General features: G+C 45.7%; 1 protein-coding gene across 2 annotated transcripts in view; it reads left to right on the forward strand.

Moving 5' to 3' along the window:
- Positions 1–26,870, forward strand: part of LOC144773554 (ecto-ADP-ribosyltransferase 5-like) — a 358,428-nt gene that overhangs the window by 19,023 nt on the left and 312,535 nt on the right. The window contains exon 1 of one of the 2 annotated variants that reach the window (XM_078658650.1): positions 8,991–9,167. The exons of the other annotated variant lie outside the window; for it this stretch is intronic. The gene's annotated coding sequence lies outside the window, so the exon portion shown is untranslated. Of the gene's footprint in view, positions 1–8,990; positions 9,168–26,870 lie in introns of those variants that run through there. 2 annotated transcript variants of the gene reach the window in all.

Raw genomic sequence — 26,870 nt, forward strand, 5'->3', positions numbered from 1 at the left:
GGATAAAAAAAAAAATAAAAAAAAAAAAGGGAGCAGACCTACCAACTTAAAAATATATTTTGCCGTATGAGGTGGGATGGGGCTTTGCAGGGGGCAAGCCTCATCCTGAGAATTACCTAAGAGGCACTTCTAACCCCTCTCCCTTTCAACCAATCTCCTCTCAAAGAAAATGTTTGCTGAGGCTGTTGCTGATGTCCTCATGTGTTTTATCACCTCTTAATGGACATCGACTCTTCAGAGGTTCATAAAACGAGCTGGAAACTCTCTGTGCACTTGTTCCCAACTCATCTTCCCAGCCGTCGTGCAATATCTGCTGCCCTCTGGGTGACCATGCGAAGGGAATCAATATTGTCTGACACACGGTGGCACCTTGTGAATTGCCCTGTTGGAGCCAGTCTCTGAGTAAGTGAAGTTAAAAGTAAGAGAAGACAAAAGGGAGAAGGGTTCAGAGATGACATGAGACAGAGCAGTGAGGGACCCTTTGTAAGACTCGGCAGCAAGGGATGAAGGGACAAGATGTGACAGAGGGCTGCGAGTGTATGGAGCAGGAATGAAATGCAAAAGTAGGCGGAAGGTGGTCAGGGTGAGAGAACCAGATTTGTGCCGAGGATACATGTGTATGTCAGAGGTGACAAGCAGGAGAGGACCATAGGTGAAAGGGGAGAGTGGAGCCAGAAGTGAGATACTACAACAGTGGGTGAGGGATGGCAGAGATGACAGAGGAGTGGGTGGGGGATGTCCCGAAGTGAAATAGTGCATATATGGAGTATGCCGGGGCTGAGAATGAAGTGAGGGGCAAGATGTGGAAGAGGTGAAATGTGTTCGCAGGGGAGGGAGGCCAGAGGTAAAGCCATGCAGTCAAGTGAGGGGGAATAGAGATAACGCTTGCTCGCTACACGCCATATGGGGCTGGTCTCACTTTCTACTTTGTTCCCTGTAATTCACTACTGGTGTCTATTTTTGGTGCTCTCTGAAAGAATGTCGATTCGTAACCTAGTGCTCTTTAAGGTCATCCTCTACTATTTACTGTGCTTTGAAAGGTGATACAATTGAATATGTAATGAAAAATGTACTGTAAAATTCACCATTTTGGTCTACATTTTTCCATTTTTTTCTAGGGGGCTGAACCCCCCCCTAACTTCCTATTAGTGGTCAGGCTCGCTTGCTGTGCTTGCACGCTACTCGCCGGACGAGGGCTGGCCGGGCAACATTTTCCAGGGCTGCTTTCAGTTTCCCAGTCTGGCCCCGCGGGTAACTGCAATGCTCTTAGAACTAAACGTGTAATCTAAATATGCACTTGTTTTTCTAATAAAATACATATTTGAATTAGAGGAGTTGGTCCCACCCTCACTTATGTCATCTGAGTTATCACCCTATTTTTCTGCGTTATTTATTTATTTATTTATTTATTATTACAATTTATAAAGCGCAGCAAATGCCCGTGGGCGTCTTGGCGCTATAAGTTCAGTTAATGTCTCTGAAGAAAAAGAGGAAAATTCTGTCGGAGATGGTTAGGAGCGGACGAGTTACTGGTCGAACAACCATGTCTTCAGCAATTTCCTGAATTGGAGAAGAGAGTGAGTTGATCTAATCGTTAGCGGAAGGGAGTTCCAGAGTCTGGCTGCTGTAACCATGAAAAGTCTGTCTCCCCAGGTGACATTCCTTGTACGCGGTACCACTAGTTGATGCTGTGTCGTGGATCTTAGTTGTCTAGTAGGACGGTAAGGTGAGGCTCTCTATTTTTAAAAAATTCCCATAAGGTGAAATCAAATGCCACAAAAACAACATAGAATGCACACTTTTAAAAAGCTGACGAGCTAAGCCCCCGGCTTCCGCCTCAGGGGTGAGACACAACTGAAGTCAGTGCGCTTGCGCTCTGGTGGTGGTTAAGTAACCTGGGAGGGTGGGAGGCGGCCAGGAGCTGGAGCGCAACCCTTTCCTCCCCCCAATATGGCGGGAGGAAAGGGTTACCCTGCTACCAGCCTCCCTCCTGCTGTTCATTTTGCCCTGCTCCCCCACGTCATGAAAAAAACTTCATAATTCTTCTCTCTTCTGCCGCCCATGTTGCTCCTCCAACCTGCACCCCCCCATTGTCTGTGTTGCCCCCCACCCGCTATAGCAAAAAAAAAACCCTATGACATGGACATCGCTTTTTTCCCCCACCCGTCTTCTGTGGTGCGTCTCACCCTACATCCATGCAGACTCTTAACCCAATCTCCCTCCTGCCAACAATAAAAACAAGCCCTATGATGCAGCAAGCACTGGCTGTGTCATAAATTTTTTTATATAACTTTTCGGCATGCTGAACAGCAGCTACAGGGCTTTACAGAATAGCTAAAAGCCATTAAATATTGACAAAACCCATACCTTGAATAGGAGCGACCGACTGGCTTTGCCATTGCATGTTAACTTTTGAGTTATATTTGGCAACCCAGATCTTTCTCCACATGCCCTAAGATGTGCACTTGGTGTGGCACTTTCAAAAGAGTGCAATGAATGTTAAGTTGTAGCCATTTAAGTGAAGAAAATGTTCACACTTACTATAAGAAGACAATGTATAGAGATTTGGAGCTCATTGTCTAATTTTTGGGCGTGTGATGTTCACATTCATAAAGCTGTCTTGCCTTTTGATAGAGGCTTCCTTCGATTTCCATCTAATAAGTCACCTTTTTGACATGTAGGATTATTACACATTCTGCCAAGTAACATTAGCTACAGCTTTCTGTGTATTTCAAATTGTGAAACTAACATATGCTGTCATCACGTTCTGCTGCTTTCTTTTGGGCTGCCTCCATGCATGCTCATGTAAACATATCTTAAAAAAGAGAGGTGTGGTATTGTATGTCTTTGTTTAGCAAGGGGAATTAGTGTTGAAAATTGTTTCTATGTTTGCATCTATATCAAGGCAGTCTTTTTCGGCAGAGCTCAGGTCCATCTCAGCAGCTCCCACGTGGAAAGGTCTTCTCCTGACTCTGCTACCGTCCTGCTGAAGGTGTGGTAAGTCAGGTGTTGTGACTGCAGAGAAAACAGGACGGTGTCCACTTCTCCTTCTCTGCGGCTGCCAGCTGCTCCCCCTCTCTCTTTCTTTCTCTTTCGCTCTATCTCGCTGTAAATAGGTCTCGCATTATAAAAAAATTGAGCTATTGGTGATGTCATTGATAAAGCAAACACAAAGAGATGATGGACGGAGTGATGAAACTTTTCAGACACTCACTCCCAGAACAGATCTGGGTTGAATCCATCATCACTCTTTAGCTCACTTTGCCACCTCAGTTCAGACCCAGCTATATGCAAATTAGTCTTGACCCTGCGCCTCAAGGGAATAGTCCAGCCGGATCTGCCAAGCCATGTCTTCCCTGAACTGGAGACAAATATTCTGGGACTGGTTTTGGGGTAACACCCCTCATCAGCCAGGCTTGCTTAAATCCAGTGGCAAAGTGAGCAAGGGACCCACATCTGGGCATACCCTGCCAACTTAGGGAAAATAAAGCAAACACAAAGAGATGATGGACGGAGTGCTGAAACTTTTCAGACACTCCCAGAACAGATCTGGGTTGAATCCATCATCACTCTTTAGCTCACTTTGCCACCTCGGTTCAGTCCCAGCCATATGCAAATCAGTCTGAGCCTGTGCCTCATGGGAACAGTCAAGACCGAACTGCCAAGCCAGGTCTTCCTTGAACCGGAGACAAGCATCCATTCTCTCCACTCATCACCCATCTCCACCAACCAAATCAAATTTTAGTCTTCAATTGACACCTCAGAACTGTTTTGAAAGTCATTATTGTGCTAACAGTATTGTTGCGATACCAGAGGCACCATAGCAGTCTTGAAACATCGCACTATCTAGTGTACCAGCAGCAGATGGTGTGCAGTGCAAATGGCAAAAACAATAGGTGAGTGATTACATGCATTGAAGGTTACATGAATGGTTGAGCACATGAATGGATTAATAGTCTTAAGAGACGTAGATTGATGAAGAGTGAGTGCACAGAATATTCATAGGTAAACTGATGAGTGAGTGCATGGTTATGTAAATGAATAGGACTTGTTAAAAATAAATTAAGCCTTAGAGTGTGAGTTTCTAGCAGTACAGTATGCTGCTAAAACCTGATGTACCACAAAACATTTCATATGGTTTTATCTTGCCCTCTGCAGATTTACTTCTATGTAAATCGTAGAACAAGTGACATAATGGATGGCCAACTGATCCTAAAAATAGCTACTATTATGCCAGGCTCACCATTATGTAAGAAGTGGATGTCATTATGCCTGGGATGCTCACCGTATCCGAGTGCAAGAAATGTAGGGGTCCATTAGGATGTTGAGCAGATCACCACCATCCGCATGGCGGTGGCGATCCGCCCTACATCCTTCCTCGCCCGCCACCCATTTCCCCCCACCATATTAGTATGGTGGGGGGTACCGCTGCGAAGGGGAAGACAGTCCGCCGCTTTTCCGCCCGGTCGACAAGTCGACTGGGCGGAAAAGGGTTTAATATGGTGGCGGTGTCTGCTAGACACCACCATCCATATCAGGATGCAGGCGGGAGGCAGCTTTCTGTGGCGGCATTGCAGCCACAGAAAGGCATGCAGATTGTGAAGTTGGGGGCCCTTTGCGTGCCCCCCCAGGATGTTGGGGGGGGCACAACATGGCAGGCACCACGCGTTGCCTGCCATGTTGTGCATGCGCCATGTTGTGCATGCATATGCACAGCATGCATTTTTGGCATTGCGGCGGGTGATGCTGAAAGCACCGCCCGCCGCAATGTTAAAAATGCAGGATGCGCCCGCCAGTGTGGCAGGCGCATCCTAATCACCCCACAGGACCGCCGCACTTTTGGTGGGCAGTCCCTTTTCACGTCAGGATGGCGGGCGGACTAATGATGTTCTTAGTTTTTAGTTAACGGCGGGTGATGACCCACCTTAACAAATAAACATGATCCTTGTTAGTTGAACTCCAAAAGGCACTAAATTAGCCTGAGCTCAAGCTCCTGATAGCTATGGCACAGAGCTGACAAGTTTAACATAGAGTCAATGTGTAAAGTATTTATGCAGTACCCCAATACTAATAAAGGCAAAACACAACACAAGATAAATACCAAATTAAAATAAGAGTATATTTTATTAAATACAACAAAACGACATTGATAAAAATATAAGAAGGTCTTGAGGGTCAGAACTCACTCTAGCAGCGGCTTCTACCAGGGCCCAGGTCAGGTCCAGTTGGAACTAATCACCTGTGAATCTTCAGAAAAGGCCTCCTACAGCTTGATGTGTCCCTGAACCTTGAACAGGAGGTCAGCATTGTGACGCATGTGGTCCATTTATTTGTCTTAGGTACAAAAGAGAGCATGTCTAGTCCTTCAGTGCTTTTCTCCGGTCTCAGACACCATGTTCAGTCATCTTCTGGTCTTTCTCAAGTTCAGTAGTTTTTTGAAGCTGGTACTGGGGATGCCACATTTTGTGCGGCACCAGCTTGTGGGTGAGGGTGACTCCTGTCTCTTCCTTAATAATGGGGTAAAGGTTTCCAGGTTTTACCATACCCACATTTGCAGCATTTCCTGTGTGTCCTTCTACAGATAACCCCAAAGTGCCCCACTCTGCCTAAATCCAAGACGGTGAAACTCTTCTCCCCATGTGTAGAGCCTGTGTGCCAAGCCTAAAGGACTAGTCAGAGAAATGACCAAACGCCTCCTGTGTGGTGGTCCCTTCAAACCATTTCTAGGATCAGCTCCCACCCCACTGGTATTTGCGCCTCTCTGACTAGGGGAAGAAAGAAGGGGGATGTGCAGGTATCGTCTGACATCTGCCTGTAACTGGGGAGACTCCTTTAAAGGTAATCAAGTTCCATGGTGCAGCCCAAATGGTCATCCCGGCAGAGGAGCTGAAACACAACCCCACACCAAAGCCTTTGTATCTGCTCTGGGAGCAGTTTTAACACCTTATTCAGGGCTTGAGCACTCTGAGGGCTTCAACTGGTGGGTAATGCAAATTAGCCTTCAGATACCTTAGAAAGGGAAAAGGTAACCTTTTTCAAAGTACCATTACCTTAATATTGATAAAAAGTCTGACTTCACCAATGATTTGATGTTGAACCTAGACCTCTCTGCAGGTTCACCCCAAACGTTTTACCTTCACCTCTCCTGTTATTGGAACCCATTTTGTTGGCTTTTAGTACTCTGTGCACTTTACCACTGCTGGCCAGAGCTAAACTGCTTGTGGTCACTTGCTAAAATCGGGTTACACCTTAATGGCATATTTACTTTACTTATAAGTCCCTGTTAAAGTGCTATACAACACATCCAAGGCTAGTTAGTTAAATGTTACCAGAGGGCCTGCAGCACTGATTGCCCATCCCACTTAAATAGCCCCTAAATCTTCTCCCAGGTCTGCCATCACAGTCTGTACTCCGCATTAAAAGCCAATTTGACGAAGTAAAATAATGCCCCTTGCCAGGTCTAAAACTCCCTTTTTATTACATTTAAGTCACCTCGTGGTAGGCCCTAGACAGTCCAGAGGGCAGGGTGCATTGTAATTGTAAAGTTGGACATGTACTTTAAGTTTACATATCCTGCTAGTGAAAAACACTTAAATTCATTTTTCATTACTGCGAGGCCAACATCTCCCATAAGATAACATTGGGTTACCTTATTATATTTAATAAGGGCCATCTTTTGATTCGGAAAAGGTAGAAAAGTCACATTTGGTATCTGGAAAATTGAAACTTAAAATGATCATTAATGGTAAAGTAGGATTTTAAGTCACAGTTTGGAAAATACCACTTTAGAAAGTTGGCATTTACTTGCACTAACCATTTGGTGCATACAGCCTGTTCCTGGGTCACATGACTAGGCGTAGTTGGCAGCTTGCCATTTTCATTCCTCCCAGACAGCATCACAATAGAGGGTCGAGGTGTTGGCAGGATGAGCCATCACTGACTTGATATGGAGGTGGAGCTATCACCTACCACACTTGCACTTCAAAGGCATTGGCTCAGCTCAAACACAAAAGACTTCACACTAGCCTATTTTGCCCCCAGAAAGACGGACACAAGGGCAGGGAGGCAGGAAATTCCAGACCCCTCTGTAGCGGGAAATGTTGGAATTCGGCTCTATTTATACTATACGAAAAAGAGGTATAGCGTGCACAGAGTCCAGTGAGTCCCCAAAGGTATGGCAGAGGTTACAGTAGATAATAACTTACTCTCAATTTAGTTGTAACTGTGCTGAGCATTTAGGCTTATCAGAGGATTGTGTGAATGCATTTACTGTGGAGACTCATGCAAGAAAGGAACATACACTCAATGACTGACTCCAGACCAAATATTTTGCAAATATATTGCTTAGTTACTTTTATTTAGGAACCAAGTTGAGCTCAGTTACAGGTAAGTAATACTTTTAAAAAAGGCAGTAGAAAATGCTTTTATGATCTTGGAAATACTTTGGTATTGTCAGTCCGGAACAGTAACATTTTGTACTGGAAAAAGATAGACAGTTTGAGGTAATAGATAGAATGCAATGCAATATTAAGCAAGGAAAACGGGTTACACATCATCTGGTAAGTACACAACTTACGTTTAGACCATCCCTGGGCAAGGTTCAGTTTAAGGTAGGTACTGCACCACCAGCGACACTGGGGTGGCCTGGTGCAGAGTTCGCAGAGCCCAAGGCTAGTCAATTGAGACTGTGGGCACTCGAAGAGATGCAGAGTTCAGTATCTACGCCACGGCCAATGATACAGGCAATGATGTTTGCTCTCGCGGTCAGCAGAGAAAAATTGGGATGAATTAGAGTCAGTAGGCCACCTACGCTGGGATAGTTGTGGTAGTCGTCAGTGAGTCACTGTGGATCGAAAGGAGGCACAACCAGCCCAGCAGTCGCAATTGTGGGGATGAAGATGCGCAGGGGATGGAGGAGTTCTGCTGATGTTGGGCAGACTCGGAGGGGCCGCCAACCAGCTGTCAGAAATCAATGCACATCGGCAGGTGTCAGATCCTGAGTTGTTGTTGGTATGCACAAGGCAAGTACATTAACCATGTCTGTATCCCACAACAGTTAACATGTAATTGCCTACTTGTCATAGGTACTTGTTTACTTCTGTTAAAACCTGTCATGCCATTTCCTTTAACATGCACTTAAAAGTACATGTAAAACGTGCGTGAACATTTTACATTTACCCTTTATTATTTCCCATGATGGTGTGTTTATTGTGCATGTGCTGGTTCAATGTGCAAGGGAACACTTTCCAGCAAAGCAGCTGTCCCTGAAATGCCTTCTGACAATGAGACACGTGTAGATTCAGCTGTTATTGACACGCGTGGCCAACGCCCAAGGCTCAGCTATAAACAGCCGTGAGTCAGGCAATCCGTGCTTGACTTCGGTTCTGCCAGCTGAGGATCGTGCCATTTCCTAGAAACGGACTTGGATGCTTTTCTGAGTTTTCTTCAAGCCGGCTCCAACGTGGATTCAGGACCTTCCACTAAGATAAGTTCTTTCGATTTACAGACATCATTGCAAAAGGAAATGTTTTACTTTAAAGCCATCGTTGCTAATGGAAATATTTTGCTTTAAGGACATTGTAGCTAATGGACATGTAATGATTTAAAGACAGTGATGCTAATGGAGATGTGGGAATGCTGAATGCATTCTTTATTGTAATTGGCAGACTCTGGTTGTTCTACGATCATTTTGGTTTTTGAGAATGGGAAAGTGTGAATGCTAAATGCATTATTTAACCCTGTAGGTATTGCGCTTTGTATTTCAAGGAACTGATTCTTTCTAGATCGTTTTTGTTAATGCTGAGCTGATAGAAACCTGAAGAACTAATCAGGCACATTTATAGAACCTGCTGTGGACATTTTATCTTGCTGTTGTACGACAAGGATATTCATAAGGAAGCTGTTAGTTGATGAAAGACAGATATCCATGCTGAGTTTACGTGGTCCTTTAGGCAGCAATTCAGATAACGCTAAGGTGAGATACTGATTATGTCTGTGTAAACAGAAAGTTAAGCTGGAATACGCACACTTTATTTACATGTCACATGTTGTTTCTTTTCTACCTGTATTAGCTTCTTTCTAGCGTGATGATTTATGATAACCTGTCACTGGAACAAGTGTGTTGAGAACGACATAGTACCAAGTACGGGAGGTTCTCGCTATTTCAGGTGATTAACATTGATAGCATATCGCATCTACGATTGTCTGAATCTTTGGTATAGTTACTGATACAATGCATGTGTTGTTTTCACTCAGAACAGACAGAAGTAGGTGATTCTGAAAGTAAGATCCCAGCAGGTCCAGGTAGCAGAGTCTACGGTGTCTCTTCTCTCTGCTTTGTTTCTCTTCCCAAAACCCCTTCCCTCGTAGTGTATTTGTCAGAATCACTGTTTCTGTAATTCAGTGATGCTGGGATACATTCTGGGCGGGTCGGAGCACTGTCATCGCCCCTGTCGACTACCTGGATATCAGGTGAGTGGTTAGACCATCATAACAGAAAGTGAAGCCACAACATTTAAGGTCGGCCTTTGAGATGGAAACCTCAACTAGTGATCCTGTAGCTTCAGGTCAAGACTCTCTTTATATGCAAAAGTTAACCAGACTACTCGTAGCGTTACAACAAGAGGTATTAACTTTGAAAAGTAAAACACCGTCTTAAAAACGGATTTACAACGTTATAAACCGCGCGAGAATCAATGGGGCGATTCAGTGAAACCCGAAGTAGTGGTGCAGGCCCCCGTTTTACTTTGAACACCACGCATGCTGAGGCCCCAGTGGCCCAACCTGTTAAAGTCTCAGTCACCACTCCGACGCCGGTTCCTTTGGCTCCCCCAGAACGTTTCTTTGGAGACCATAGTAAATATAACATATTTATAAATCAATGTCAACTGCATTTCTTGTGCTGTCCTGCAGCCTTTCCCAGTGATGAGACTAAGGTGGCTATTGTTTTGTCTTATTTAGGCGGAGTAACCGCGACTTGGTCCATCCCTTTTGTTGAGAGAGATGATACCTTATTACATGATTTTGCACGTTTTAAGGCAGTGATGTGAAAATTGTTTGCCAAGCATCAGTTTGTTCAGACTAGTGATAACGAGCTCCTGAATTTGCCTCAGGGTACAAAACATTTATTGACGTATATTACCTCCTTTAATCGCCTCATTGCTGAAACCGAATGGCCTAACGAAAAAAGAACTTCATTGTTTTATCGGGGGCTCTGAGACGAGCTTAAGGACGTCCTTGCCCAAATCGTTGACCTTCCTGCTGATTGTATGGAATTTATTGATCTAGTGGTTCGCTTAGACCATTGTTTGGGTGAACGCTAGTGAAAAAGGAATCGGAGTGACATGCCTAGATTACTAGTGTTAAAGCAAGAGAAAAAGGAAGTCAGCCATTCTTCTTCAGATAGTCCTGAACCCATGCAAATAGGTGATATTAGAGGACATTTGTCCAAAGACGGAAAGGAGCAGCGATGTCGGCTAAAATTGTGTTTGTATTGTGGAAAACCCAGACATTTCGCCCGGGGTTGTTCCGTGAAACCAACCACACCACCAAAAGTAGTTGGGTGTATTGACTCATCTGCATCTGAGGCCGATCAGTCGGAAAACTTATCAGCCCGATAAGGAAAGAGACCTCCTTAGCGAGCGCATAAGAGTCAAGGGTCTCTACTCAACATTTGGATAATACTGTTTCTGCCATTCCCCGACATCTAACTCTTATTTTTACCTTGCTTTTGGCAGCTCAAATTAGAAAAGTGATTCCGATTTTCCTAGATTCAGGAGCCACTGGCAACTTTTTAGATATTTGATTGCTAACACCTTGAACATTTCTACAGTGAGGAATACCGTTCCTGAACCAGTTCGAGCCGTAGACGGTTCCTAGTTGACTTTTGGTTTGATTCAATACCAAACACTACCTTTGACCATGATTTGCCCTGGCGGTCATTCCGAACAAATTCAATTTGATTTAATCGATACCCCAGTATTTGGAGCCATACTGGTAATACCTTGGCTTCAGGTACACAATCCCAAAATTGATTGGGTCAAAAGGACAGTCACTCTAGATTCTACTCATTGTTCCCAGTCTTATTATCAACAGAGGTAACAACCCATTACACCTCTACATTGTGCCTCTGTTTGTGCGAATGCTGAGACACAAGATACTAAGGGACCCATTAGGATGGCGGGAGGATTGCCCCTGCCAGGCTGGTGGTAGCCACTGCCGGCCTGGCAGGGGCAATTCACCCACCATCCACAGCTAAATTCCCCCCCCCGCCATATTAGTATGGCGGGGGGGACCGTGGCGGACGGAAAGACCTTCCGCCGCTTTTCCGTCCCGGTCGCCTTGCGGCCTGGGCGGAAAAGGATTAATATGATGGCGGTGTCTATTAGACACCGTCAGCCATATTAGTATGGGCTAATTTAGATGCCTTTCCATGGCGGCGATGCCGCCACGGAAAGGCATTCGGTCTTCACTCTGGGGGCCCCCTGCGGGCCCCCAGAGTGAAGGAGAGGTGGGGGGTGCTCATTTCTACAGTGAGGAATACCATTCCTGAACCAGTTCGAGCCGTAGACGGTTCCTAGTTGACTTTTGGTTTGATTCAATACCAAACACTACCTTTGACCATGATTTGCCATGACGGTCATTCCGAACAAATTCAATTTGATTTAATCGATACCCCAGTATTTGGAGCCATACTGGTAATACCTTGGCTTCAGGTACACAATGCCAAAATTGATTGGGTCAAAAGGACAGTCACTCTAGATTCTACTCATTGTTCCCAGTCTTGTTATCAACAGAGGTAACAACCCATTACACCTCTACATTGTGCCTCTGTTTGTGCGAATGCTGAGACACAAGATACTAAGGAACCCATTAGGATGGCGGGAGGATTGCCCCCGCCAGGCTGGTGGTAGCCACCGCCGGCCGGGCGGGGGCAATCTGCCCGCCATCCACAGCTAAATTCCCCCCCGCCATATTACTATGGCGGGGGGGGCCGCGGCAGACGGAAAGACCGTCCTCCGTTTTTCCACCCCGGTCGCCTTGCGGCCGGGGCGGAAAAGGATTAATATGGTGGCGGTGTCTATTAGACACCGCCGGCCCTATTAGTATGGGCTAATTTAGATGCCTTTCCATGGCGGCGATGCCGCCACAGAAAGGCATGCGGTCTTCACTCTGGGGGCCCCCTGCGGGCCCCCAGAGTGAAGGAAAGGTGGGGGGTGCACAAGGGGGGGGCACCTGTGGTACCCCCTGCATTTGCATAAACAAAGCAGCAGGCACCGTGCGGTGTCTGCCGCTTTGTTTATGCAAATGCATTAATGCATTTTTAGCATTGTGGCGGGCGGTGCTGAGAGCACCGCCCACCACAATGCTAAAAATGCAGGATGTGCCCGCCACTGTGGCGGGCACATCCTAATACCCCACCACGGGACCCCCGCCCTCATGGCGGGCGGTCCCATTCACCGATAGGATGGCGATCATAATGACCCCCTAAGTTACCATGACCTTATGAAGACTTTCATGATGTGTTCTTGGAAGTGCAACCTACCCAGCTTCACCCACATTGGTCATACGACTGCCGAATCGATTTAATTCCTGGAGCTACCCTGCCCTGGAGTAGAGTTTATGCTTTGTCTGATCCAGAGACCCTTTATCTGAGAGAATATCTTGACAATTTTTTTGTCACTCCACTTCTCCTGTGTGTTCTCCTTTGTTCTTCGTCCTAAAAAAACAACAAAGAACTTTGCCCCTGCATCGATTATTGTGCAGTCAACAAGGATACAGTAAAAAATAGATACCCTCTTCCACTCAAACCCATTTTATTAGATCAAGTACATAATTCCACCATCTTCACAAAACTGGATCTGAGAGGTGTTTATCACCTTATCAGGGTAAAAGACGGAGATGAATGGAAAACGGCGTTTCTGACAAAGTTTGGCCTGTTTGAGTATACGGTGATGCGGTTTGGACTTTGTAACGCTCCAGCAGCATTCCAGTTTTTCATTAATGAAGTCCTACAGGAATTCCTAGACATCTGCATCATCTGTTATATTGATGACATCCTGATTTATTCCACCTCCACTTTCGAGAACGTTGGGCATGTAAGGGCAGTGTTACAATGGCTGCGAGTACATCAGCTGTTTGTCAAGTTAGACAAATGCCTTTTTCATGCCACTACCATAGATTTCTTGGGTTATGTTCTTTCACCACATGGCATCGCTATGGACCAATATAAAGTGCAAGCCATTTTGCGTTGGGATACCCCAGGTTCTATTAAAGACATTCCGAGATTCTTGGGGTTTGCCAATTTCTACAGGCGCTTCATCCCAAATTTTTCTACTGTAGTGGCGTCCATTACTCATCTCCTAAAAAAGGGAATCCGCTTTCATTGGTCTATTGAAGCAGGAAAAGCTTTTCAACATCTCAAAAGGGCTTTCACTGAAGCACCTATTTTGCATCACCCTGATCCGACACAACTGTCTTATGTTGAGGCAGACGCTTATCTGGTGGCAGTAGGAGCTATCTTGTCCCAAAGCGATCCTGCCTCTGGTCATCTTCACCCTGTAGCATACTTTTCAAAAAGTCTGTTGCCTGCTAAACAAAATTACACTGTGGCAGAACGTGAGCAGCTCTCTATTAAATTAGAGTTTCAAGAATGGTGTCACCACCTGTTGGGGGCTCGTCACACTGTAGCTATTTATTTGGACCATCGCAACTTGCAGTTCTACCAAAGTGTAAATGTCCTGACACCATGCCAAGTTCTTTTTTTTTTTTTTTTATTTATTTATTTTTTCCCAAGAAATCCAGTAAATGTTTACAGCACATTTATATGCATTCTACCATTTTCTGGCCATGCCATGGATATTTTACCAATTAAATTAAATTATTGCACAAAAAGTGGGAAAAAAAAGAAGGTGAAAGATACAACAACGGAAGCTAGAAGAAAAAAAAAAAAAAGGAAAAAAAAACGCCAAGAAAGATACATAATAAGCAAAATAAGGAAAGGGATTTTAAGTTTGCCATTACAATTTACAATTTACGATTTACATTTTAACAGGTATTAACTGTATCGCCACTGGTCCCCTGCCTGTTAGTCTTCCCATTTTTCCAATCATCTATAGGTTGCCATATCTTCCTGCCCAGAATTTTGGCTCTTCTTCCCTTTCTGTCATAAATTGCTTTTTCTAAATTATAGGTAGACATTAGCCTAGCAATCCAGGTTTGGAAAGTTGGAGGTACCTTATCAAGCCATGTTGTGGCTATACATATACGCAGAACTGCAGTGACCAAAAATACAAACTCCTTGGGTATATTAGCCGACCCGCTTGATACCCCCAGCAGTATTAACTCATCTGAGAGCTTTATTTTTAAACCCAGTGATCCATCCATGAAATGCTCTGTTTCCCTTTTTAGGGAGTAGAGTTGAGGGCATTGTGCAAACATATGTACGATATCTGCATCCGATGAGGCACAGCGCGGGCAAGTTATTCCCGTGTTACCTCCCCATGTGCAATCCTAGCCGGAGTGTGATATAGTGAATACAAGGTCTTGTAGTGCTGCAACTGTAGGGTTGCTGAACATAATATTGTACAGCCCAAATCTAAAGACAGCTGAAATCCGTCTGGCTGTAGCCCCACTTTGTCGGCCCACTTCGAGACGGACTTATCTCTATCATCATTTCTATAAGCATACAATTCTGCGTATAGTTGCCGAATTGTGCAATGTGTGCAGTATTCTACGTACTCCATTAGACGACATGTACCTAATCCCAGTGCTCCTCCCTGCTTCTTTAAAAGATAGCTTCTTATTTGAAGGTATTTAAAGAAGCTGTTTCTCGCTACCTTAAATTTTGCTTGAAGCTCCTGGAACTGCAGGATGCCTCCTTGCTGATTCATGAGATCCCCAATCTTCGTAATCCCCTTATTATGCCATTCCCTCATAACCATGTCGCCAGAAATATCCCTAGGTAGGGAATGATTCATGTACATCCGTGTATATCTGTTAACCCTGCCTAGACCCATTTTTTTTGTAATCACCTTCCAGATTTTGTATGCAGCTTGTAGGGTCTTGAATTTTGTACGTTTAAAGTAACTATAATCAATTGTATTTAAAAACCCGTTTTTAGCCCCATCACCCATCAGTGCAGTATATACGTTTGTGTGTCCGTACGACCCGTTTCCTTGGTCTGTTCCCTCACTCCCAATTAAGCCCTGAAAATACTGTATAGCCACAGCCCAATAATAGAGCCTAAAATCAGGTGCACCCCAACCCCCTTCTTCCCTAGGAAGTGTGAGGTATCGATAGGCCCTCCTGGTCTTCCCCTGTGACCAAATGAGTTTATTTACTATTGATTCTATCTTATTAAACCATAGGTGATCAAAATATAGTGGAATTGCCCTAAATAAATACAGAAATTTTGGAAATGTAATCATTTTTATCACATTTATACGTCCCATCAGAGTCAAATGCAGATTATGTATTTTCTCCGTATTTTCCGTAACTTTATTCAAAAGTGGTCTCATATTGACTTCTACTAATCTATCTAAATCTGCCGTAACTTTTATGCCCAGGTACGTTGCTTCCTCTACCACTCTAATATCTTGGTGTGTCATGACCGGGTTCTGCACTATTTGTGTTTTTTCCTTATTAATCTGGTATCCTGAGATTGCTCCAAAGGAGAATGCCTCCTTCTCTATCTCGTGAAGGGCCCTTTCTGGATTAATTGTGATCATGGCGACGTCATCCGCATACGCAAATACTTTATAGCTTTTAGCGTGTAATATAACTGGGGGAATCATATAATTCATTTCGAATTTACGCAAAATAGGGTCAATGTATAGGGCGAACAGGAGCGGCGATGCTGGGCATCCCTGGCGCGTCCCGCGTTTAATCTGCACTGCCTCACTGTAGCCTTTATTAATTCTTATTCTGGCGGTGGGATGTAAGTATAATGCCTGTATGGCCTTAATATATCCTTTACCAATACCAAACCACTCCATTACCCCCCAAAGATAGCCCCAGGAGACCCTGTCGAAGGCCTTCTCTGCGTCCAGAAATATAGCCGCAACAGGGTCCCCCGCAGCCCCCATAGCATCTAAGATAGTGATCATTTGTCTAGTATGCTGAGTGGTCCCCTTCCCCGGTATAAACCCGTGCTGTGTTGGGCTGACTAGTTGCTCTATAACCTTACTTAATCTTTGTGCAAGTGTCTTTGAATACATTTTTGCGTCCGCATTCATCAATGTGATCGGTCGATAAGACCCTGGTTCTAGCGGGGGTTTGCTCTTCTTAAGTATCACAATGATATCTGCCCCTGCCCATGATTGTGGAACTGAATTCCCTATCTGTGCCTTAATGAGAGTTTCATACATATCTTTCCCAGTAGATCCCACCATGCCAAGTTCTTTGGCTTCTTTTCTTTAACAAATACGATTTTATAATTACCTATAGACCTGGCAAGGAACAACAGAAAGCGGACACATTGTCCCGTTTGTGTTATCATAGTTCTGAGGTGGATAAAGAACAAGTAAAGCCCATTATCTCAGAGAACAAAATTGTTACCCTCTGTGTGCCACAAGAGTTTTTAACACACATACAAAAAGCACAAGGCCAGGCATTATTATTACCTGAGTTAGTCAAAAAAGGGGATTTATTGTACCATAATGATCGTTTAAATGTTCCAACCCAGGAATTACAACAGATAGTCTTGTCTTGTCTTGGACACATGACTCGGTTTTTGCAGGTCATCCTGGTATTAAAAAAATACAGAATTATGTCAAAGACAATTTTGGTGGCCTACGCTCATTGATGATGTCAAGAAGTATGCTCAAACCTGTCCCGTTTGTTTCCAATTAAATACCCCTCATGTTGTTCCAGCTGGTTATCTACAACTCATGCCTATACCACCTGCACCGTGGCGTACATTAAGCATGGATTTCATCATTGATCTCCCTGTTTCCAATGGTTACCATATTATCTGGGTGGTTATTTATTATTTAACCAAGATGGCTTATTCTGTCCCACTAAAACATATGCCTTATGCCAAAGAACTCATGGACCTTTTCGTACAACATATAATCAGGTTACATGGGCTACCAACTACAATTGTCTCCGACCGGGGCACTTAATTTGTCTTCAGGTTCTGGCGTAGCTTTTGTTCATCAATGAGGATAGATTTCCGTCTGTCCTCCGCTTACCACCCACAAACAGATGGGCAGACGGAACGCCTCAATCAGACCATGAAAGAACTCCTGCATTGTTTTTCCTCTATGTGGACCACGGAATGGGACACATCTCTGCCTTTAGTTGAATTTGTTTACAAATACTCTGTACACTCAGCAACAGGAGTTTCTCCCTTTTATTGTTTATTAGGTTATCATCAACGTATGTTACCTATACCACAAACTGCACTTTTAGAAGCAGTGCCAGACGTCTCTACCCATCACTCACAACTTCATAAAATACAAGACCAAGTACGCTCCCATCTCCAACACTACCAACAACAGGTCAAAAAACAGGCAGACAAACATAGAAGACCTACTCCTAAATATGCTATAGGGGACATGGTCTGGTTGTCTTCTAAGAATTTACATTTAGATGGGTCTCGTAAATTGCAGCCCCGATTTGTAGTCCCATTTCCCATTAAGAAAGTCATCAACCCAGTCACTATGGAACTATCCCTGCCCAGTGATTATCTGATTCATCCAGTGTTCCATCTGTCCCTGTTACATGTTACAACCCTACATAATACATACCCGAACAGGCCCACCTCCCCCTCACCTGAAAGTAAATGGTCAGTGGGAATATGAGGTCACAAAAGTTTTATCTTATACTACCTGTTAGGATGGAAGGGTTATGGGACAGAAGAAAGTTCCTGGGAACTAGCATCCTCGGTCCACGCTCCTCGTTTGGTTAGGCAATTACACCACCAACATCCCTCGAAACCACGTCCTGCATCAGGGGTTTTGCGAGGGAGGACTGTCAGGAATCAATGCACATCGGCAGGTGTCCCATCTTGCGTTGTCTATTGGTATGCACAAGGCAAGTACATTAACCATGTCTGCATCCCACAACATGTTAACATGTAATTGCCTACTTCTCATGTGTACTTGTAAACTTCTGTTAAAACCTGTCATGCCATTTCTTTTAACATGCACCTAAAAGTACATGTAAAACGTGTGTGAACATTTTACATTTTCCCTTTATTATTTCCCATGATGGTGTGTTTATTGTGCACATGGTGGTTCAATGTGCAAGGGAACAATTTCCAGCAAAGCAGCTGTCTCTGAAATGCCTTCTGACAATGAGACACGTGCAGATTCAGCTGTTATTGACACGCGCGGCCAACACCCAAGGCTCAGCTATAAATAGCCGTTAGTCATGCAATCCGTGCTTGACTTTGTTTCTGCCAGCTGAGGATAGAGCCGTTTCCTAGCAACACTTAGATGCTTTTCAGAGTTTTCTTCGAGCCGGCACCAACGTGATTTCAGGACATTCCAGGAAGATAAGTTCTTTTGATTTACAGACATCATTGCAAAAGGAAATATTTTACTTCAAATCCATCGTTGCTAATGGAAATGTTTTGCCTTTTGGTTTTTGAGAATGGGAAAGTGTGAATGCTAAATGCATTCTTTAACTCTGTAGCTATTGCGCTTTGTATTTCAAGGAACTGATTGTTTCTAGAACGTTTTTGTTAATGCTGAGCTGATAGAAACCTGAAGAACTAATCAGGCACATTTATAGAACCTGCTGTGGACATTTTATCTTGCTGTTGTACGACAAGGATATTCATAAGGAAGCTGTTAGTTGATGAAAGACACATATCCATGCTGAGTTCACGTGGTCCTTTAGGCAGCAATACAGATAACGCTAAGGTGAGATACTGATTATACAAAAAGTTAAGCTGGAATACGCAGACTTAATTTACATGTCGCATGTTGTTTCTTTTCTACCTGTATTAGCGTATTAGCGTGATGATTTATGATAACCTGTCACTGGAACAAGTGTGTTGAGAACCACATAGTACCAAGTACGGGAGGTTCTCGCTATTTTAGGTGATTAACATTCATAGCATAATGCATCTACGATTGTCTGAATCTTTGGTATGGTTACTGATATAGTGCATGTGTTGTTTTCACTCAGAAACAGACAGAAGTAGACGATTCTGCAAGTAAGATCCCGGCAGGTACTGGTAACAGAGTCTGCGGTGTCTCTTCTCTCTGTTTTGTTTCTCTTACCAAAACCCCTTCCCTCTTAGAGTATTTGCCGGACCATTGTCATTGCCCCTGTCAACTACCTGGATTTCAGGTTAGTTGTTAGACCATCATAACACCAGCTGTGGTCCTTTCTTCTGGTGGGGCAGAGTCCCATCAACACTAGTGTCGGTCTCTACCGCTGCAGTCATGAGTTTCTCCTTGCAGTAGTGAGTCATGTAGAGACATGTGTTGGTCCTCAACCACTGCGGTTCTTGTACCGGTGGATGCCGGGGATTAGAGCCTCTAGCCCAAAGGGAGGATCTCGAGATTGGATGAAGTCTGGAAGGTCTCTAGTGTTTCTTGGAGGCCTGGCATGGTTTCTGGAAGGACAGAAGGTCCAGTTGTTGAACCAACTACAGGTGGCAGGGTTCCTGCCGGGTTTTGTCTGCATCGGTTCAATTCCTGGCCAGGAAGTGGTCGTCTTCGGTCATGTTCTTTGGTCCGTCGAATCTGAGGAACACGGTTCAGGGGAGCCCTTAAACACTAAATTTAAGGGCATTACTGAGGTGGGGCAGTATCCAATGGCTATTGTCCCCTAGGGTGACAACACCCCTTTGGCGCCCTCTACCTTTGGGAAGAGGGGCACAGCCCTATTCCTATTTGTTCTAATTCTCCAAACCAAGATGGAGAATTTCTAAGAGAGGGATTCACCTCAGCTCCTGGCAACCCTTCAGGTGTGCCAGGCTAAGGTGGATGCACCTACTCTGCTTACAATTTTCCCACCTGTCCTGCCACCAAAAGTGGGGCTTGGACAGGGGAATGGGCATCTCCACTGGTTGGAGCTGCCAAAATCAGCACATCACACGGTAAGAGCCTTTAACGCTCACCAAGTGTTGTTGTTCCTTCCAGGGGGAGGAGTGAAGCACCTCCACCCAGAGCAGGCTTTGTCTATGACCGCCAAGAGCACAAAGGTCAGAAACCTGTCTGGTGGTGGCTGGCAGGCGGGTCAGTCAGTAAATACACTAGAATAGGGTCATTTTTCACGGGGCATTTCTAAGATGCCCTCTGAGTGCATTATATAGTAAATCCAACACTGGCATCAGTGTGGGTTTATTATGCTGAGAAATTTAATACCAAAAAAAAATCGTTCCTGTTTTGAAATCTTTACATTTTAAGCAATGCAGACTGGTATTTTTATATTTGCCATTACTTCCTAACCTGTTTACATGTGTGGCACTAGCAAGATTTATGAGTGCTGTATTATCGAGAAGAAGGAGAGGCCTTGCATTATTTTAAACTTTGATTGTTTTTAAAGAGATATATATTACGACTGAATTGTAAAGAAATGTATTATGTCACAAAACTTGTTTTTCCTGAATTGTACTTTTTGATCCTTTTATACAAGGTATAATAAAGTTAATTGAAATTGAAATGGTAGCAAAGTCCTCAGTCTTCAGTAAAGCCATCTTGGAGCTGTGGAGGTTTTGTTGAAAACTCCTAGCCCATGTACTCAAAATAGCTTTCTGCACTTACAAGGTATGTGAATGGCACAGACACTGTAGGGGCATATTGCTTGTGCAGCTGTTGTATAGTGCACCCTGCGTTAGGGCTGTGAGGCCTGCTAGAGAGGCGACTTACCTAGGACTCTCAGACCCACTCCAGATGATGTCCGAACCTGTGGAAAACTCAAAAGAAGGACTGCTCTGCTGACCTGATGCTCTGCTGCCTGAGTAAGAAAGGCTAGTTTGTTGGCCTTCTGATCATAACCTCAGGGACAGAAAAGGCTCAAACGATCTTGAACCCTGCACCTTGACAATACCTGCTATGCATCTTAACCCCCAAGTGATGCCTAGTCCTGGACCCTTGGAGATGAGGATGCATTTGGTGTTTTAGCACAACTGTGGTCCCCATCAGAACCAACCCAGCCCTTGCAACTCCTCATAGGAACCAAGGCAGTATAATGCATTTCAATACAGCCATCGAATTGCTGCTTTCAGACCTCCTCATTGGAACTGATGCAACGAGACTCAACTCTGTGCAGGACCCCGCATTGCTCCTAAAAACCACTGCTGCACGGCGTAATGGCCCAGATCAAGGACATAAGGTACAATTCTCAGTGGGCCTAACATGGACCCTGTATCTGGCTTGCGGTTCATCGGGGTAGGCTTGAACTTTTAACTTTGTCCCAGTCCTGCGAGACCAGATTACCACAGTTGCTACTTTGTGCACATGTTTAAGCACATGTTAATTTAATGAGTTTTGTGTTTCACCCTGAAGGAGATTGTGGCTGTTGCTTAAGAAGGGCTCACACCCTTCCCAACCAACCAACGACCCAGTTTCTCACAATTGGGTTTTTAATAAATATTACAAAGCCCAAGTACAAAACTAAGGGTCTCATTAGGATGTCAGGTGGAGTTTCCTTTACCCGACATTTTCTCGGTGCTTTGGATGTGACCCACAACTGTTCGGTCGCACTCCTATACTTTACAATTGGAACATGCATTCCAGCTGGAATGCATGCTCTCGATGTAAAATGAGAGGTGCAATTCATCCCTGCACTTCATGGCAGGCACCTCAAGGTGTCTGCCACAAGGTGCCGGGATCAACAACCTCGGCCTCCAACCCAAGGCCATGCGCCAAAGGGGGCTATGCTGGGGTCCCCCAAAGTCGAGTTCCGACAGCTTTTCTGTGTTGGCCAGGCTGGCACAGAAAGGCTGTGTAAACCAGACCTCGTTATACCTCGGGATTACTGGCTGCATTCCGACTGGCGGACAGGCTGTCCAAGCCCATCGGAAGCCAGTCAGAATGACCGTTCACATTCCTTTTACGACTGACTCCATCGTAATGGATTAGTCGGAGCTGTTTCCGACCGCATCGTAATTAGGCCCTAAGTGTTTCCTAACTATTGATAGGATTATGAAATGTAGTAGTGCATCCTCGTGTTTTCTTATGGAACAGACATCATTGCAACTGTGAAAATACCTTTAAGGTGCTATTTACTTAAGGGCATTTTTATTTAATTTAAACTTTATTTTCATTTTATCAAATTCACACACCTAGACCATAAATGATAAAATTTCTGGCACAACGAAAATACAGAGTCGTAAATAACAATATGACACAGGTACAGACCAAGTACAATGGACACCATAGATGAGGTGTATGATGGAGGGGAAGTCACATTCCTGCAATCACAAATAATGTTACGGCAGAAGGAAATTGAGTGTCACCAAGGTATCTCCAGATGTAACATAGAATACCACATTATGAATAGCCGGTCAGGATAGAAGAGAGGAGACCATAGTCATCTTCATATCCACAACCATGTTTCGCAAATAGGACAGCACGCTCCAAACATACACACATATACTGGTGTTGTAGAAGGTAAATGATGCAGGGACCCTCGTCCCATCTGGCAGCATTCCTCCCAAGTGCCAAATACAATTGATATGGTACCCATACATCGTTCAGGTGGCTGCTCCTAGTAAGTGAAAGATGAGATGCCAGTGTGACGAGGTCATGGCCTTCAGAGTGCCAGGCCGAATGCCCAGAAGTGCCAGGGATGGGATAGCAGGGATCGGGACACCCACCACCTCTTTAATGTGGCTGAGGACCTCCTTCCAGAATATAGTGACTTCCAAGCCAAACCACCAAATGTACAGGAAGTCCCCTCTAACAGTCCGGCACCGCCAGCAGATTGGAGGAGTGTTTGGGAACATCTGGTGGAGACGAGTATGAGTATAATTCCCTTGGTGTCATCAATTTATAGGTAGATTTGTGCTGGGGAATGCTACGGTACACCTTAGGGATGTCTCTCCACAAGCGGTCCCAGTCCTCCGAGGAGATGTCAGCAGCCAGATCAGATGCCCAACGCATTTGGTAGCCATGGAGCGGAAGCTGTCCAGAGTGTTGAAGGACAGAGTAGGTTTTAGAGATGAGGCCCCTAGACCCATCGAATCTTCGGATCAGGGACACGAAGGGGGTGAGTTGCTAAGTCACCTCCCAGGAGTACGCGGGAGAAGACAGCCAATGACGCTTTTGACAAAACTGCAGGCGCGCATTATCAGTAAGATGGAAAAATTGTTTGCACTGGTCAAAGGAGCGGAGGGCAGAACCCTGAAAGAAATCCTGGCGGACACGTCGACCCTCTATGGTCCAAGCAACTCAGCGTCCCCCCTGCTTTTCAGCCTCAGGCCTTTGAGGCTGAAAAGCAGGGGGGACGCTGAGTTGCGTGTTAGCGGGGTGTTGCGGGAACGGAAGGTTGTAAGTCCCCGGGGGAGCGCCAACCTATCCCATTTCCCCAAGACCGTTCTTGTTGGAGTTGCTAAGTAGGCACTGCGAGGACATGCCTCATCCAGGAGCCAGGCTAAACCCCACAATTGTCTACAAGCTACCGCACGGTCCATGTGGAACCAGTGTTTTTCGCTTTCAGGAACGATCCCTTCAGATATAAAACAGAGGTGTCACGCCCAATATTATTCCAATAAATTGGGGCAGGCCAGGCCACCCCGAGATCTAGGAAGCATGAGTATTTTATGTGAGAAATGGGGGCACAACTTCCCCAAAATGAACCTGGCAAAATCTCGTTGCAAAGCCTGAATGTCCGCATGCGTTATAGGAGTGGGGCGAGCCTGGAACAAATAAAGGATTTTAGGAAGAAGGGACATATTAACAGCATGAAGGCGGGCCAGCCACGCCAGGGGGAGACCTTCCCATCGACTCATTTCTTAATGGATAGAGTTTCGGAATCAAGGCCAGTTAGATGAGAACCAAGAAGCGAGCGCAGGAGTTAGATCTAAGCCCAAGTAGCAAATCGACTCGTCAGTCCAATTCACCTGGAGCAGGTCCCGCAAACCCTGGACCTCCAAGGCCGAAAGCATGAGATTGAGTGCATGGGATTTTGACAGATTAATCCGATAGCCCGAAGCGGCCTCAAAAGACCCCAAGAGTTCAGCCACTGGAGGAAGAGTGGTCGACGCAGAGAACAAGGACAAATGCAGATCACCGGCAAAGAGGGCAGCCTTATGTTCAGTACCTCCCATACGGATACCTTGTATATCCCGATTGCCACATATAGCAATAGCTAAGGGTTTGACATTAAGCGCGAATAATAGAGGAGAAAGCTGGCACCCCTGGCGAGAGCCTCTGGGGATAGAGATAGGCGCAATGGTAGAGCCGTTGAAACGAATACGAGTGGTAGGTTTTGCATAGGGGCCAGCAATTTAGAGATAAATCCAGGTCCCAAGCCAATCTTCCAAAGTACTGCCTGGAGGAAGCCAAAATCCATGCGATCGAACGCCTTCTCGGCATCAAGGGAAACCAGGCAGGCAGGGATATCCCTAATGCGTGATTTTTCCACCCAGCGGGTAATCCGCCGAATGTTGTCAGGTGCCCTGTCGGTGGTGGATATACCCCACCTGATCGGGGTCGATAAGGCCAAGAAGGTGGGGCTCCAAACGATTCGCCAAGATTTTGGTGTATATCTTTGCATCAGTATTTAAGAGGGCAATGGGGTGGACAGAAGCCGCCAGGGTCGGGTCCTTACCAGGCTTGGGGACAAGTACTATTTCAGCTTCGTTCATCGTAGGAGAGAGGCCCGTATGATCAGGAAAGCTATTAAAGAGATGAAGCAAATGGTCTCGCAATTGCGGGTAGAAGACCCGATAAAAAGACACCCGCAGACCGTCGGGACCTGGTATTTTGCCCGTCGGAAGCTGCTTCAATGACATGGCTTTTGTAGTTCGGACTGGACTGTTCCCATGGGGCAACAGGGTCAGAGCTGATTTGCATATCGCCATTGTCTAACCCAGGGTGGTGTGGAGTGCAAAAAAACGATGGATTTGGGCCCAGATCTTTTGACTGGGGGAGTGTGTGACATTGATCCACATTCAGTCCATCACTTGTTGTTTTTGCAATTGCCGCCCTAAGTGCGCTGGGGATGCCCAGACGTGGGTCCCAGGCACTCCACACCACTTGGAGTCAAGCTAGCCGGGCTGAAGAGAGGTGTTACCTCGAAACCGGTCCGGTCCTCGGATGCTTGATTCCGTTCTGGGAAGGACATGGCTTTTGTAGTTCGGACTGGACTGTTCCCATGGGGCAACAGGGTCAGAGCTGATTTGCATATCGCCATTGTCTAACCCAGGGTGGTGTGGAGTGCAAAAAAACGATGGATTTGGGCCCAGATCTTTTGACTGGGGGAGTGTGTGACATTGATCCACATTCAGTCCATCACTTGTTGTTTTTGCAATTGCCGCCCTAAGTGCGCTGGGGATGCCCAGACGTGGGTCCCAGGCACTCCACACCACTTGGAGTCAAGCTAGCCGGGCTGAAGAGAGGTGTTACCTCGAAACCGGTCCGGTCCTCGGATGCTTGATTCCGTTCTGGGAAGGACATGGCTTTTGTAGTTCGGACTGGACTGTTCCCATGGGGCAACAGGGTCAGAGCTGATTTGCATATCGCCATTGTCTAACTCAGGGTGGTGTGGAGTGCAAAAAAACGATGGATTTGGGCCCAGATCTTTTGACTGGGGGAGTGTGTGACATTGATCCACATTCAGTCCATCACTTGTTGTTTTTGCAATTGCCGCCCTAAGTGCGCTGGGGATGCCCAGACGTGGGTCCCAGGCACTCCACACCACTTGGAGTCAAGCTAGCCGGGCTGAAGAGAGGTGTTACCTCGAAACCGGTCCGGTCCTCGGATGCTTGATTCCGTTCTGGGAAGGACATGGCTTTTGTAGTTCGGACTGGACTGTTCCCATGGGGCAACAGGGTCAGAGCTGATTTGCATATCGCCATTGTCTAACCCAGGGTGGTGTGGAGTGCAAAAAAACGATGGATTTGGGCCCAGATCTTTTGACTGGGGGAGTGTGTGACATTGATCCACATTCAGTCCATCACTTGTTGTTTTTGCAATTGCCGCCCTAAGTGCGCTGGGGATGCCCAGACGTGGGTCCCAGGCACTCCACACCACTTGGAGTCAAGCTAGCCGGGCTGAAGAGAGGTGTTACCTCGAAACCGGTCCGGTCCTCGGATGCTTGATTCCGTTCTGGGAAGGACATGGCTTTTGTAGTTCGGACTGGACTGTTCCCATGGGGCAACAGGGTCAGAGCTGATTTGCATATCGCCATTGTCTAACCCAGGGTGGTGTGGAGTGCAAAAAAACGATGGATTTGGGCCCAGATCTTTTGACTGGGGGAGTGTGTGACATTGATCCACATTCAGTCCATCACTTGTTGTTTTTGCAATTGCCGCCCTAAGTGCGCTGGGGATGCCCAGACGTGGGTCCCAGGCACTCCACACCACTTGGAGTCAAGCTAGCCGGGCTGAAGAGAGGTGTTACCTCGAAACCGGTCCGGTCCTCGGATGCTTGATTCCGTTCTGGGAAGGACATGGCTTTTGTAGTTCGGACTGGACTGTTCCCATGGGGCAACAGGGTCAGAGCTGATTTGCATATCGCCATTGTCTAACCCAGGGTGGTGTGGAGTGCAAAAAAACGATGGATTTGGGCCCAGATCTTTTGACTGGGGGAGTGTGTGACATTGATCCACATTCAGTCCATCACTTGTTGTTTTTGCAATTGCCGCCCTAAGTGCGCTGGGGATGCCCAGACGTGGGTCCCAGGCACTCCACACCACTTGGAGTCAAGCTAGCCGGGCTGAAGAGAGGTGTTACCTCGAAACCG

This window comes from Lissotriton helveticus, chromosome 8 (assembly GCF_964261635.1).
Source record: "Lissotriton helveticus chromosome 8, aLisHel1.1, whole genome shotgun sequence".
In the NCBI taxonomy this organism is placed as follows: domain Eukaryota; kingdom Metazoa; phylum Chordata; class Amphibia; order Caudata; family Salamandridae; genus Lissotriton; species Lissotriton helveticus.